Source organism: Oncorhynchus clarkii, chromosome 16, assembly GCF_045791955.1.
Source record: "Oncorhynchus clarkii lewisi isolate Uvic-CL-2024 chromosome 16, UVic_Ocla_1.0, whole genome shotgun sequence".
Lineage (NCBI taxonomy): Eukaryota > Metazoa > Chordata > Actinopteri > Salmoniformes > Salmonidae > Oncorhynchus > Oncorhynchus clarkii.
The window spans coordinates 46,804,057-46,819,488 of record NC_092162.1 but is presented as its reverse complement, the minus strand read 5'-3'; the positions used below and the strand labels follow the sequence as shown (position 1 = coordinate 46,819,488).

Sequence of the window (15,432 nt, the reverse complement as noted above, 5' to 3'; positions counted from 1 at the left end):
CAGGGGGCAGACATTTGTTAAACATGAGGTATGTGTCACACATAGCCAACAACAGTCATCATAGTCCAACTCTTGGCTGTGAAGACTTAGTGTTTTTGGGTTGTGTGAGCAACAACCCAGTGATAATCACCAGCCAGCCAGGCTCTAAGGCGGGTAGATTTATCCTTCTGTTTGACCCTCAGGGCAGACTAGGCTATGCAGAACTGAATTAACATTGGGAGAGATGGTGCGGTGAAGCGTTTTATGTCTTCTCCTGTCGAAAGGTGGCAGGCCGCGGGACGGCTCAGAGGACCAGGGTTAGTCCAATGCTTCATGGCAGTCATTATCCCTGCTTTATGATCAGCTCTTACCACTTACTGCTGGTGAATTCATTATAGATGGTGTTTTCCCTTTGAAGGAGGCTTTAAATTCAATGAGAAATACCTCCTTTACAACACAAGCCAAATAAACAGCCAAACAAACATATCAATATATAGAACGTCTTTCTTCTGCCTTAATGCCCTAACTATATGTGTACAATAGTCTGGTCAATATCTTATCATGAATATGCTGTCTAAATACTACATGAAATGCAGTCTCCCATTAATCATTTTGTTTGACTATACAACTGGTCTGGACAGAGCTTTTCTAAACCTTGCCGTCACAATTCTAAAGTAACACTTACTCTATCTAGATGTGTCCTTAGAGGCAGCGTATCAGACGAACAAAACATTGGCAAATACTTACTTCCACTGCTTTAAATGAAAAATGTACTAACTAAACAACTAGCTACAGATCGGTAACAAGAAATAACTTTATCTGTAGAGCTCCATCTCTCAGTGTGTTTCTCACGGTTAGTTAGTGACTCCTCTACTTCTCCTCATAACTTCAAACAAAATGGCTGTCCTCCACATCCCTGAGCAACATGGCTCCTGGTATGATCTGTCCCTCATCACTAAGCACACTGCCTCAGAATTGGATGCCAATCAAGGGCTCTTAGCCTGTATTCTTCATCTGCGTATAAACAGACTGGAATAAAGAGCAGCTCTCAGAAACCGTTGTTGACTTCAAATAATCACACCACAAAAGGTAGGAAATTATACAGCTCATTTGTGGTTTGCAGTATTTTTGCGAACTACCAGCTGAGATGTGGATGCAAGGGGAATTACTGTCGGTAAGCAGAGAGGAACGTGGCTTTTTCAAATCAACAATGTTTGGGTAGACTCAATGTTGGAGCGTTGTATAATCCTCAGTTCAATATTTACTGTTTCACTGACGAATGATGGCAAAGCTAGCTAAGGCAGAAAACTTCAATAAAGAGGCACTCTGTTCAATTGTCATTACCATGTACATTAGTAATGGGGGTGTATCTTGCTATGGTAGAGAGAAGGCATTACAGTAATTACTATCCAATTGCTGCACTACTTTGTTTTAGTATTTATAGGTCATTTTTATTTTGGGGTTTTAAGCCCTTGAGTAATGAATAAAGCACATTCTAGTCACACCTCATTATGGACACCTCAGTATGGACACCTCAGTATGGACACCTCAGTATGGACACCTCAGTATGGAAAGTTCTCTCTATATCTATCTATCTATCTTTCTCTCACACACGCACACATACACGCATGCAAACACACCAAATTGTGTTTCCCTTGTGTGTTCTGGTGTTCTCTTAGCTAACATATTACCCAGCTTAAACAAAAGTGAAATGTAATTATGGGCCAGACAGGTCAATGGCAAAGAAATCCAAACTGATCCCTCTGAACCCTTCAAAGGTACCCATGGGCAAGGCGCTTAGCTAATTATCCTACCACAGTCAAGAAAGGGCATAGAATAAACCAAAACATAGTGTATCATATAGCTACAGAGATCTTACTTTGCCGTCTGTGGATGATGTGACATACTTAAGACATACACTTAAAAACATACATGTACAGTATGCTGATGAGGTGTAGGAGGAAGTGGATGTGATTAACATGCACTGGCAGTGCGACAACATCATCCATGCTGAAGGGAGTTTCCTGCCTGGGCTGCTAGTAGCTCCATCTATATGCATCAGAGCGTCTCTGTTTCTCAGAGGGCTGATTAGCACGCCGGTCAGTCCTGGCAGAAAATAATCTGAGGACAGAGAGCACTAAGCACTGAGCAGTAGTAGTGCAGCTGCTACATTACACAACAAGTTCCCTGACTATGATTAATTAACACACTCGTACAGCCAGACGGATGGACAAGTCCTCTGTTTTCCCCTGGTCCCTGACAACCTCACCTCCATCCCACTCCTGCACAGCTGTTTGCTAGTGCCCTGCCTGTGTCCGGAAGTGAGCTAACATTTTGATTACACTCCCCTTTACTCTACTTGGAAGGAAAATACATCATTCTAAACCATGGCAAAGCTGGTTGATATTCCTCTGTATATTCAGCTCAAAATGGTCACTTCATGTAAAGGGAAAATTGGTCATACGAGCATGTGGGGCAATGTTGCTGGGATGCTGGGAGTGTTACGCCCATGAAAACAGGGGAGAAATAATCACGAGAGTGATACGGTGTTGTATTCTCAATTCAACTTTTAGTTCAATTACAAAACAAAAAAAACATTATACAAATAACACAGCAAAATATCTTATTAACAACGCACATGTTCATTCACAATCGACATACTCTCAGTAGCTGTGCCAGGTGCACGGTGTAGCCTCCGACACATTGGTGTGGCTGGCTTCCGGGTTGGATGCGCGCTGGTTGCGCGCAAGCCAACCTATCGGAGGACGCATGACATTCAGCATTCATCTCTCCCGAGCCCGTATGGGAGTTGTAGCAATGAGACAAGATAGTAGCTACAACAATTGAATACCACAAAATTGGGGAGAAAAAGGGCTGGCTTCCGGGTTGGATGCGCTGGTTGGGTTGTGTATCGGAGGACGCATGACATTCAGCCTTCGTCTCTCCCGAGCCCGTACGGGAGTTGTAGCAATGAGACAAGATTGAATACCACAAACAACAATTGAATACCACAAAATTGGGGAGAAACTTCAAACTTCCAACTTCCTCAAGATTAAACACTCTTGACATTTAAATTACTCTTAACGTACCCGAAAATAATCACGGTCACGGACCGCAATCATGTTTCTTTTTTTTTTTCTTTTTTTTTTTTTACCCCTTTTTCGTGGTATCCAATTGTTGTACTATCTTGTCTCATTGCTACAACTCCCGTACGGGCTCGGGAGATCAACACTTTTAGGCACCACAAAATAAAGTAATCAATATAACGTTTACACATACTCACATACTCACAATTCGTACCCTTTGTACCCCTTGACGGATTTGAACTTTAACACAATTATATGAATGTTATCAATCTCTATCAACTAATACTGAATGCATCTTTTTAACCTTAGATGTTTTAAGATCCTCACATACTATGAACTTACTTATACTTTTTAATGTATAACAGGCTATGAATATTTCCTTTAACCTGTCACAGGAGCAGCCGGGCGGTAAATTAAGTATTGGACGGTGGGCATTGTGAAAAGGCTGTTATATTCACAAGGACTGTTAGCTCAGCTAAGGTCAGCCGTTGTGATGGTTGACTGTTAGGGTAGGTTTGACAGCATTGACGGGGGCTCTGTGAGATACAGGGTGATCTAATGTATGACCCCAATGGGAAGTATTAGCCCCCCGCAGCACAGCAGGCTGTCATCTGGGACTGTATGGGTGGTGCGTATGACCTGCAGATGATCCAGCCTGCATTCTATACATTCATTTGAATGACATCTTACTGCTACATGGAAATTGTACTGAGCAGTGAAGACAGTCAAGACAGCCTTTTTACTCAGATAGTCCTTTATAGGCCTTAGATTTGTGTATTTTCTAGAGAGGTGTACATATTTGTCCTTTCCATTTTAACACAGAGCAACTCTTGGCACAAATGAATTGCAATAAGTTGACAAAGAAATGAATAAAAAAAGAATTGCTCCAAGACATGACACGGCACGGCGACATCATAAACGAACATCAGCGTCTTGGTTACGCTAATGGAAATATAATAAATATTGTCTGTAGTCACGTTGATTCACTCCTGGAGTCCTGACGATGCCCTCCCCTGAGTCTATTTGAGCTGATCATCCCAGTCCTTTAAGAACGGAGGGACATAACTTCAATTAGGAGCCAGACAGACAGACAGACATAAGGTTGAACAGAACACCTTTTTTGGATATAGCCTATTGTGGTTTTTCTTTATTTGACTGAGTACCCAAGCCTTCACTCTAAACATATTAAGCCCCTCCTCCTATAGAACAACTCTTATACTTACTAGGCTTATAGGCCTACCTCAGGTGATTTGTTTCGTGATTTTCTTTTTTTGCATTAGAATGCTAGCCAATAGGCCAACTTGAGTTTCCACGCATCTTAACTGACTCTGAGAGAAGTTGAGCGGAAAAGGCTTCTGGTGCCATTTCAATTAGATATTATGTGCAGATTTGTTTCCTAAACTCTTTACTTCCCTTGGCAAGGCAATTTACCCCTGCTGAAATGGACCGGGGGCTCCCAGAGCCTTAATGGCCTAGTTTGAGCACAAGTTTTAATAGGATTACTGTGAAACTACTAGAATGGCTGCTGCCTCTGCTTATGTATCATCTGATGGAGAAAGAGATGAAGAGGCTGATCTGGACTGACTGACTGGCTCTGAAACTAAGTTATTTCAAATATTTGGTTGTTGAGATTGCCACAAATGTATCATGAGTGCAGTCATTACGGATATTTTCGGACTGAATATACAGTATAATAAGTACAAGAGACAGTGGAAAACACTTTGGTACTTATCTGGGTTTCTTTCAAAGACAGCTGGCTGCTGAATATGTCACAAATCACTATGTTTAATGAATGTCCACTGTATTTGGTGGATGATGACTAAAGGTGGTATTTGAAGTGTTATCTGTCAGAGAGAGACACAGGCAATCCTTTCACATAGCTAGCTCAATGTTTGGAGCGTTTGCCCCATTTTCTTTGACAGTATTTTTCGCTGCAACCTCCTACACATTATCTGCAGCAGCAATTTCTCTGTCTCCAATAATCAAAATGTTAGGGGAATGTGATCTAAATAAAGCTGTGTACTTTAGACAGAAGCTTTTCTACTAACACAGCCAACAACCATTATGTATCAAACAACTGTCATTCTCACAGCAGGTTTATGGAGCTCTTAGCTCAGTCTATAACGAGGACAGAGTCAGATACGTTTGGAACTAGTCGCAAAGCATGTATGCACTGCTTCGGGGTGCTTTCAGAGAATGTCAAGAGACTATGGTCAAATCTTACAAAATGTCAAGAGACTACGGTCAAATCTTACAAAATGGAGTGCCCACATTCAAAGGGCTAAAGACAATGTAGAGATGGTGTCCTGCAGTTTGACTCTGACCTGGAGCCTTCTGGGCTTGTGCCACACTGAATGCCCCCAATAGTCTAGTAGTGTATTAGTCTGCAATTAGGGAACTGTCATTTATTTTAATTAAAGCGTGCAATTAAATGAATAGGCATTGAGCGGCAGTATCCAGCTGACTCATTGCAGCCCTAGCCCTGTCTCATCAAACCCAAAGGCATGCCTGTCTACTAGTGTTAACCCGTCTCAAAGACCACATCAGAGTACATTAGTTTAGGATCAGGAATACAGCATGCCATTGGGTTGTGATCTTTACTCTGAAAGATATAAAATGAGGAATCTAATCTCTGGGCATTAGACAAATATTTGATAGCAAGAAGACATTCAGTAATGCACCAGGTCTGGAAAGGGTTCAGCTTATCAGGTTTCCACACCAATGCCTACAGTAGGTAAGAACATTCTTCCCCATCCCCAATTCTCCCATTCCTGTACAGACAGGGATCTCTCCAGCTTAATGCCATATAACCAGGGAGGGTGACATTTGCACATTCATACAGCCATTGATCACCACTACTTTGTCATCAGCTCTGCTTGAGCAGTCCCTTAGGAGAGGACATGTACAGGGACATGGAGTCACACACACACACAAACAAACACGCACGCATGAACACAAAACCCTGCTGTGAAATGTATGAAATGTATTGTGGACACCTGGCAGTCCGGCTAAAGTTCAATCCACCTGCAATACAGTGCAATCCAAGTCTTTTCACGGTCGATAGCTTGTATAATTTCTTTCCCTCATGTCACTTCAACTTCAATTGTCACAAAACCACTTCCAAGTAAAAGAAAAGCCTTGTGGATGATCTGTTTGAACTGAACCAAAGAAAAGCTTTCTCTAACATTTAACATTGTGTCCTGACAGTCCCACAGGAAGAATTTACAAACTGTCTGGCGTGGATAAAACAATGGTAGCTAACTCCTACCTGCAGCTGATTGTGACTCAGCTATTATCTGAGGGGTCGTTCAGAATACTCAGGGTCAGGGTTGCTGTTTGAATGCCGTATGAGGCCTGGGCTGGGATCATTTACAGTCCCATGTCTTTCTCTTCCCCTCCCCCAACCCCATTCCCCAGCCTGTCCCCAGATAGGCCGATTAATCATACTGCCACAGAGATAGTGAGCCAATCTGCATGTGAAGCTGTAGTGAAAACAGAGAAAGAGCCGGGCTTCTGCAGCAATGCAGATAGGACGACATCTATTGGGATCCCAACAGCCTCTTGTTTCAAAATGGAGGGCAAACACAATGGATGCTCCTGCAACGATAACCCAAGGTTTCTGTGTCAGTTACTGGATGACATTCCGAGTCACGTTTTATAAAGGAAATCTTATGAGACCATGTTTGAGAGACCTGGAATAATAACCATGTTGTCCAAACATAATGATAACACATTATTAATCAAGAGAATAATTGGAAATCTCTAACCCTCGTTGTCATTGGCAGAGAGATTCAGTCCCCTTCTACTCGGTAAATATACGACTTATTATCTAGCCCAAGTAACTTCCGGACAACAACAACAACCCAAAGCTATCTGCAGATCTAAAAGCGGCATGCTGCTTATCTTTCACCTCTGCAGATTAAAGAGTGTTGAAAATGCCTTGTCAGCAGCATGGCGGTTGGCAGAAGGTTGGGATTGATGACAGGGCCTGGACCGTCCACTCTGCCTCTCTCTGACCCATCTGCCTGGCAGGCAGCACAACATCACGAGGCCAGACCGCCTCTATCACTCTCTCACCTTCACCTGGCTGGCATGAAAAGGTGGACAGCTGAGCATTCACAAATGTTGTTATTGTTGGGTTGACGTATCAGATGAAAGAGTTACAAATACTAATCATATGCATTCATTTGACCTCTGATAGCTGGTAGCTCTGCAATCTGCAAACGGAATTTGGACCTTGAGAGATTGTTAGTAGAGAACAAATAAAAAATGAATGCTCTGGGTTCAGCCTTTGAGAAACATCCTTTAGTCTCGTATCAACTAAAATATATAAAGTTCCCATGATCTGCTTTATGTTGCTAGTCGTTCGTATATTAGAGCCGTGGTGAAGGGAGAAATAGTATTATCCCTCGTTTCTCGTAACAAACAAGTCCATACCTAATGAACCGACTCTAAGACTGTGCTGGGTAAAGCACAGGAATCATGAAGAATGAGGAAGTATGCATTACAACTCAAGAATTACACACAATAACCCACATACAAAATAGGCAATCACTCACGAATGAATACAAAAATCATGATTGATTCCACCCAGGAAATTATTAGGGAAGCGACAAGTATCTGAAAGCTGTCACTTGCAGTACTGGGCTGTTTCTTTACAAAACAGCTGCAGGAGCTCTTGAGATGAGAGCAAAATGGACACTCCGGTGGACACTGTATGTACACTGTGGGAAAGGAGGACAGGACACACAGAGTAGTTCAAATGAGGCTCTATTCTAAGTGTATTTTAGTGGGACACCAGCTGTCAATTCATGGTGGAGGCTGACAAAAACCAAAGCTGGTGGACTTGAAAAGCCACCAAGGGATTCGTCAGGCTGAGATATAAACGTGTTGGAGGCTGAAGAACGTTATCTTCCAACAGTCCACAATCTAGATCATTTTAAAGCAATTCTTTGCCGCAATCAGAAAGCGAATGGTGTTGTTCTACCGGTGCTATGGATTTCAGTCAATGATGGATTTCAGGCCATGAGGGTGCCTTTTTGTTTTCATATGAGATGTATTGCAAGTACAAGTTGAACGTAAATACACACTAGATAAATTATTGTGTAGTTAGTAATTTTCAACTATTCTTAGGCACCCTTTGCATTGTGGTGTCATACTGTGATAGTCATGTGACCACTCCGACCCCTGAAATTGATTAGCTGAGTGTGAGTGGTACAACAGCAGAGACTGAGACTCTGTGGACAGGATCAATGTGGTTGGTTGGTTTGCATTTCAGGAAGTCACCTCAGGACACAGAGCCTGGTGGAGGGCAGAGACTGTAATCTACAGTACGTAAGACGCTTCACTTCCACTTCCGATGGAATGGCGGAAATACTTACACGCTTGATTCAAATGACCATGTAACAACAATGAATATTTGTGGCTCTCATCTCAATAACATATACAACTACCAACAAATACATGTATCCTGATTCAAAGGCACTTTGTGATATTTTCATATGAAAAAGCTGTATGAAATAATCCATATCCTTCGGTCTGATGCAGAACTCCATCAGTTTACTGTCCTGACTATGTATGGGCAGGCTGCTGCAGAGCCGAGCCAAACAATGCGAGTCAGCAGCACTGTCGAGGTGTGAAGTGACCAGCCCCAGATAGCCAGGGCTTTGTCCTTGGAACTGTCCCCTCACAGCTCTGCCTGCCGGCCTGCGCTGGCTACACATCCCACATTACACATAGTAAAAAAAAAGAAGCATCCTACAGCACTTCATAAAACCCCCATGGCCCCTCTTCGGTCTCCTCTCTCCATACTGCTCAGCATATCTGTCAGCCTCCGTCTTATCTGCTCCTCCTCTGTCCTGTCTTAGCCTACACACAGTCTATTTGAGTGCATGATACACCCTAGGCTCCTGTCCTAGGATAGAACAGGTACAGACAGTGCAATAGACTGGTGTTTGTTAGGCGGGGTGCTGTGTGTTTGTAGCTGCACCACGTTCTGGTTCCTGACAGTGCAGGACAGGGTGAAGTGTTAATAGACACTGGTGGGATAAACAAAGCAGCTGTCAGCAGGGCTGCCTCCTGGAAATGTTCCAGGAAAATAGGTAGCTACTCCACTACACTACACACAGAACCACCCAGGCTAAATGAGCCATGGCCAATGAGAGTGACTTACTCTATATTCACAACCATAGTGTTCATTCAAAGTCCCTAAAGCAAAATATAACATATTAAAAAATATATATATAAAATATCTCAAGCCAGAACTGCAATTGGTCACAGTACAAACTGAGATAAAACAAGGAGCTAAGAGGTTTGTAAATGACATAATTTCACAATATTTTAGAATCTACAAATGTCACAAGATGTAAGATCGAGCTTGTCATAAAGGCATATACAGTATGCACTAGAAAAGAACATGCAAAGCAAAGAATACACATCCCTTCACCAATATTCTCCAACTGTGTAATGCAGGCAGAGATCAGATCCATCGAGTCACAGTGCAACCTCCAGCACCAACTGAGTTTCCCTACAGTACAGTTTCAGCACCGGACAGCGGCATTTAGTTTCACTTCACAAATATCACTCCTTTCCATTGCATATTCTTCAATATTCCCCCATAAAGAAGGGCAGGGAAGAAAGGTTAGAATACACCTTACCAGAGCAATCTCCTTGATCCTATTATCCACAATGGATGGGCCAACCCATTCACCAGAGAGGCACTTAAGGGTTAATGTAACAGTGCCTTAATAACGTCCCTCGATCGCTCGCCCATCAGCCCAAGAAACTGCAGTCTTCCTCTCACTGTTCCTGCTGCAGCAGTACTCACTCTCCTGTACACACACACACATGAACGTACACACACACACACATTCTCTCTCTCTCACAACCCCCACCCTTCCTTCTCTCAATCCCCTCCTCCTCTCTCTCATCTCTCTCTCTCTTCTCCCTCCTCTCTCCCTCCTCTCTGTGCCTTTTCTTTGCTTCCCCCACTGAGTGAATCCCCCCTCCTTTTCCCTCTCTCCTCTCCCACGCATCTTCCACCCCCTCCCTCCACTCCAGCGCTCTCTCTCTCTCTCTCTCTCTCTCTCTCTCTCACTCACTCAGCCTCCTGATTTGAGATGCTGCTCACCCTGTGCTGTATGCAGCACTCCTCTCTGCCGCCCTGCTCCAACACTGAAGGGCAACCCGAGAGAATCAATATGCAATACTGTCAAACCCACATCAAGAACCTAGCGGCATTTGAAACAAACCCCACCCAAGACCTCTGGGAATTCTACAGAGTCTAGCAGCTCGGGGAACGATACAGAGTTTAGCTGTCAGGAAAGGAAAAGGAGGAAAAAGACAACATGAGAACAGGATGGGGGTAAAAAAAGAGCCAATGGGGAGAGTAAGAGTCTGTAAAAATGGATGTAAGGTAGAGTGAGAGAACAGAGGAAGAATAGAGAAAGCATTCTGTGGCACACACACTGCAGCCAGAAGAGGCAGTTTGACACTGAATGAGTGACTGCTGAGAGATTCTCTTTCAGATGCTCACTAGGCTCTTTGAAGCTGGGAGTATGGCATGTTTACGCTACAGCAACAGTACATGACTAATGTTGGTCCACTGTCACACGCACGCACACACACACACGCACGCACACACACACGCGCACACACACACAGACACACAGACACACACACACACACTCACTCACTCACTCACTCACTCAAGTCTTTGCAGCAGAAATGTTACTGTCATGGATGCATGGAACAATGTTAACTTAACTGTAGTTCATATTTTCTGTAAGGGCTCAAATCCAGCTGGCATCTCACAAGTAGCTATAAAGAGATTGACAGAAGCTGTGAATCAGCAGTGGGTCTCGCTGACTAAACCTTTCCTTGCCACACCTTTTCCAAACTGCTGTGACAAAAGCAAAGATGGATTACAGTAATCACTGTGGCAGCAGCAGTAGCCCTACAATATCATTTATGTATTACTGTAGCAGTACTGGTTGATGTAGTCATAACAATCATAACAGCAGTAGTAATTTCATAGGTGCATCAAAACCAACAGGACACTAAAGATAGAGGTAGTCCAAAACATTGCAAACACACTAGCTTTCTTATGGATTTCTTTCCTTAGCTTACTGTTTCAGACCTTCATTTGGGTTGTCTTAGTACTGGCACAGTCCATGTATTTGTCCTCTTTTGCACCATTTTTTAAAATAGTATATGATGGCGCCTCTGTACGGTAGGACCTTTGCTGAGCCAGACAATTCAGAGCCCTCTGGGCTTTTTATAGTGTGTCACGGAAAATTATCATCTTCCCATAAGGGAAACTGCCTCCTAAGTGGCCACCGATGAGCACTCCAAAATGAAATCAATAAGGCCTCAATCAGTGGGAACGAAACAGAGAGGGATGGCCTTTCTCAATTTCACAACTCAGGCCTGGAGAAACAAGAGCAAGTGTAATTTGTTCTCTGCTCCTGCAAGACCTGACAATAGTCATTTCAATTCCATGCTTAATAGATGGTTACTAGGCCGGGCTTGGAAATGATCCAATAATTATGAGTCAATTCACTGAGTCTGTCACAGTGATTTGCCATGTACAGGGCTCTACAGTGTGACCATTTTACTCACATATGCGCCTAAATATTTTGCTGTGCAATCTGGAATTTATATTTAGGAGCACAAGTACACCTAGAAAAATGTACAAATTCTAGCTTTAATTTCTCAAATATTTTTAATTTTGCTCCTACATTTCTTTGCGTGCACCTAGATGTTTCAAATGATGTGCACATGTGCTCCTGATGTACTGGAATGACTGAAATGGAACAGATTAGAAAATACTAGTGATGGGAGGGAAAACATTTTTTACAGTTACCTATCGCAATACTTTAAATCCATGTATTTTTTGCTGGCGCTAGTCAAAACGCTGTTATTTTTCATCCTATAGCTTGTTCTCCATCTTACTTTTAAAGAGTGATCCAATATGACTGATCAAAACGAACATTTTCATGCTCTCTCATCTCTTTGCAACAGACATATATTGAGCAATATGTTTGGAACATCAAATTGCAATAAAATCGCAGTATTTCATCTTAAACATATACAGAGCCTTCAGAAAGTATTCACAGCCCACAACTTTTTCCACATTGTGTTGTGTTACATCCTGAATATTAAATGGATCAAATTCAGATTTTGTGTCACTGGCCCCATAATGTCAAAGTGGAATTATGTTTTTAGACATTTTTACAAATTAATTACAAGTGAAAAGCTGAAATGTCTTGAGTCAATAAGTATTCAACCCCTTTGTTATGGCAATCCTAAATAGTACACATCTAGCTTAACAAGTCACATAATAAGTTGCATGGACTCACTATGTTGTCGTATCTTTGGCTATCATTAATGTGATGACGATTGTTTTATCAAATCGATTAGCTATGTTTAATTATATGATGATTAAATTACTCATGTAACAATTAACTCATCAGCAAACTTGGGGCACCACGCAAAAAGTTTATTTAACGAGTTAGTGTTTTCCGAATGAACTCCTAAAGATATAAATATCTCTTACATTTCAGTCATCAATCAGTCATTAATTAACTGTTTTTTTACCATCTATCAGTCTCATTCTGAACATCGCAAAATCCTTGGATATTTGCACGAACCCTAGCATCAATGATAAATCAGTGATATTCAAATTGGCTTAATTATTTATTTACTAACTAACTAAATAATCACACAGAATTACATAAACACAAACAGAATAGGTTACTCATTGATTACTATATACTGCAATGAAAAGTCCCTAGTGGACTAAACCGATATGACGGCTTGTTACACAAAATGAAAAGGGAGGGGCATGTAAGAAAGAGCAGGTGAAAAGACAAAGGCCTTCACTAACATACACGCTGATAACTATGCTCATGGAAATGCTAATACTTTGCACATGAACGGCCGCTCATTTGAAAATAATTGCAATGTATATATTTACGATTGTATGCCATTGTTGTCTCTCTGTTGAAATTGGTGGTCCGTCTGGGGAGTAATTTGACAGAAAGTCTCTGGTTGTGTCTGTTTGAGCAGATCATCCAGACGTACCAATGGTCGTTGGAAAGGGAAATGTTCTTTCGAATGGATCTTTTCAAAGTACCACCTGGTGGTTCTCGGGCTCATTTCGTTAGAATATATACTTTAGAGGAATCTATAGTGGTGAGATGAAATTGTTATTTTCTCGTCTTCGGTCGAGTTTCCTAGACTATTTTACATATAAAGCTGTAGACTGTGAATGTGTAGTCTTGTAGTTTCCTTCACCATTTCAACATGTATAGCTGGCGCTGCACGAAGCTGGTCTGGTGGAGTCTAACCATTCGTGACGTCCGGTTCAACACCGTTCCCCTGCTTGGTCTAATGTACATTTTGTCAGAAGTGGATTTTATGCAGTCTGAGTCGCCGACATAATGCCTGTGCTCACATGGGTGTGGCCACTGACTTGGTTAAGACTTCATATGAAAAACAATTCTCTCATTTAGAAGGCTAACATCACATTACATCTTCTCACAAATAGTTTCATATTTAATCCTATCAGTTCCCCAACATTTGGATGTGAATCTCATCACTGGGAAATATACACATTCAGAGATACAGTTATGTTGTTATACTGTCCTTCATGGGATCCCAAAACAAAACTGATCTGACATAATTGTTCTTTAAGTGCCCACAGACCACTCCAACCGCTTGGACTATATTTATGACCGGTCATAAAACTGGTGGGGGGAGAGAGAGGGGGGGGGGGGGGGAAAATATGGCACCTATAATCCTCAACCAACAGGGCAAGTCATGACAGTGTGCAAAAATAGTGTTTAACATGATTTTTGAATTATATATTATCACGTTACCCTTTCTCTCTTTTTTTTTAGGAAATTCTCTCTCTCTGCTGTATACCCATCTTCCAAACAAAACAAGGTGCCTTTCAGCTGTGGTTGGCCCACTTTGAATCTGGCATGATGAGACGGAAGGGAACACTTTCACCTAGAGCAGGGGTTCAGAAACATTTTCATTTGGGGCCTACCATCCGGAATTTACATGTTTTATTTAACCTTTATTTAACTAGGCAAGTCAGTTAAGAACAATTTCTTATTTACAATGATGGCCAACCCCGGTAAACCCGGACGACGCTGGGACAATTGTGCGCTGCCCTATGGGATTCCCAATCACGGCGGGATGCGATTCAGGATGGATTCGAACCAGGGACTGTAATGACACTTCTTACACTGAGATGCAGTGCCTTAGACCGCTGCGCTACTTGGGAGCCCCCGGGAGCATTGGGGAGCATGACTAACATGACAAAAGGAGCTGATGATGCACTACTTAATTTCAAAATTGCACCTTGTGCATTCTACTATTACAACTTTCAAGAGTAAGTTTAAAGCCCGACTGAGATTTTAAAAAATGACATGAAGCTCTGTTATTTCCAAAATGTCACTGTTACATTATTCCTGTGCATACTAGTGCTAATTCACATTGTGGGGTGCTGAATGGACAGAATCCTTGTGCAGTGGAGAGAGACAGAGACCGAGACCGAGAGAGAACACGATCTGATTGATTGGTGATGGCACATGCCTGGCTCGAGCCATAGCAATAGAAAATCAATAACATTACAGATATTATACATTACCTAATACATATTCAATGCACATACAGGGTTTTGGTAACACTTCCTTTTAAGGGGTCCTTATTACAGTCTAATTACATATGTAATTATAACAAGTATTGTAATAATTGCAATAATTCATAGTTAACCTGTAATAACTACATGCAACTGGTAGTAATTGCAGTATGTAATTACAGAGGTGTAACATGCACGTGCACAAACCACGTGACACTGACACAAATCTGCAATAAAGGTCTCTGGAGTCTAATTACATTAATGCAGATATATCATGTACTCTGTGGTGTACTAGTCAGTTTATCCTCCCACTTGGATGGAACATCGGGAAGCCATTAAATGAGGGGCAGGTTGTCAGGATGGGTAATGTACTATATAAGTAAACATTAATTACAAGTAAGTACCCCTCAAGATACTCTGCGCTTCTGGGGTAACATGAACACTCCTATATAAATACCTGCTATGTTTCTGGGGTAACATGAACACTCCTATATAAATACCTGCTATGTTTCTGGGGTAACATGAACACTCCTATATAAATACCTGCTATGTTTATGGGGTAACATGAACACTCCTATATAAATACCTGCTATGTTTCTGGGGTAACATGAACACTCCTATATAAATACCTGCTATGCTAACGAGATAAAATAATATATACTATAAATACCTACTATGATGAGGTAACTTTAGACACTACCATATAAAAACCTGCTC

General features: G+C 41.9%; 1 protein-coding gene across 3 annotated transcripts in view; it reads right to left on the bottom strand.

Annotated features, from left to right (window-relative positions):
- LOC139368605 (synaptotagmin-2-like) overlaps positions 1-15,432 on the bottom strand; it is a 69,263-nt gene that overhangs the window by 15,071 nt on the left and 38,760 nt on the right. Inside the window, exon 1 of one of the 3 annotated variants that reach the window (XM_071107673.1) lies at positions 9,722-9,986. The exons of 1 other annotated variant lie outside the window; for it this stretch is intronic. The gene's annotated coding sequence lies outside the window, so the exon portion shown is untranslated. Of the gene's footprint in view, positions 1-9,721; positions 9,987-15,432 lie in introns of those variants that run through there. One more of the 3 variants, XM_071107671.1, reaches the window with a different exon arrangement.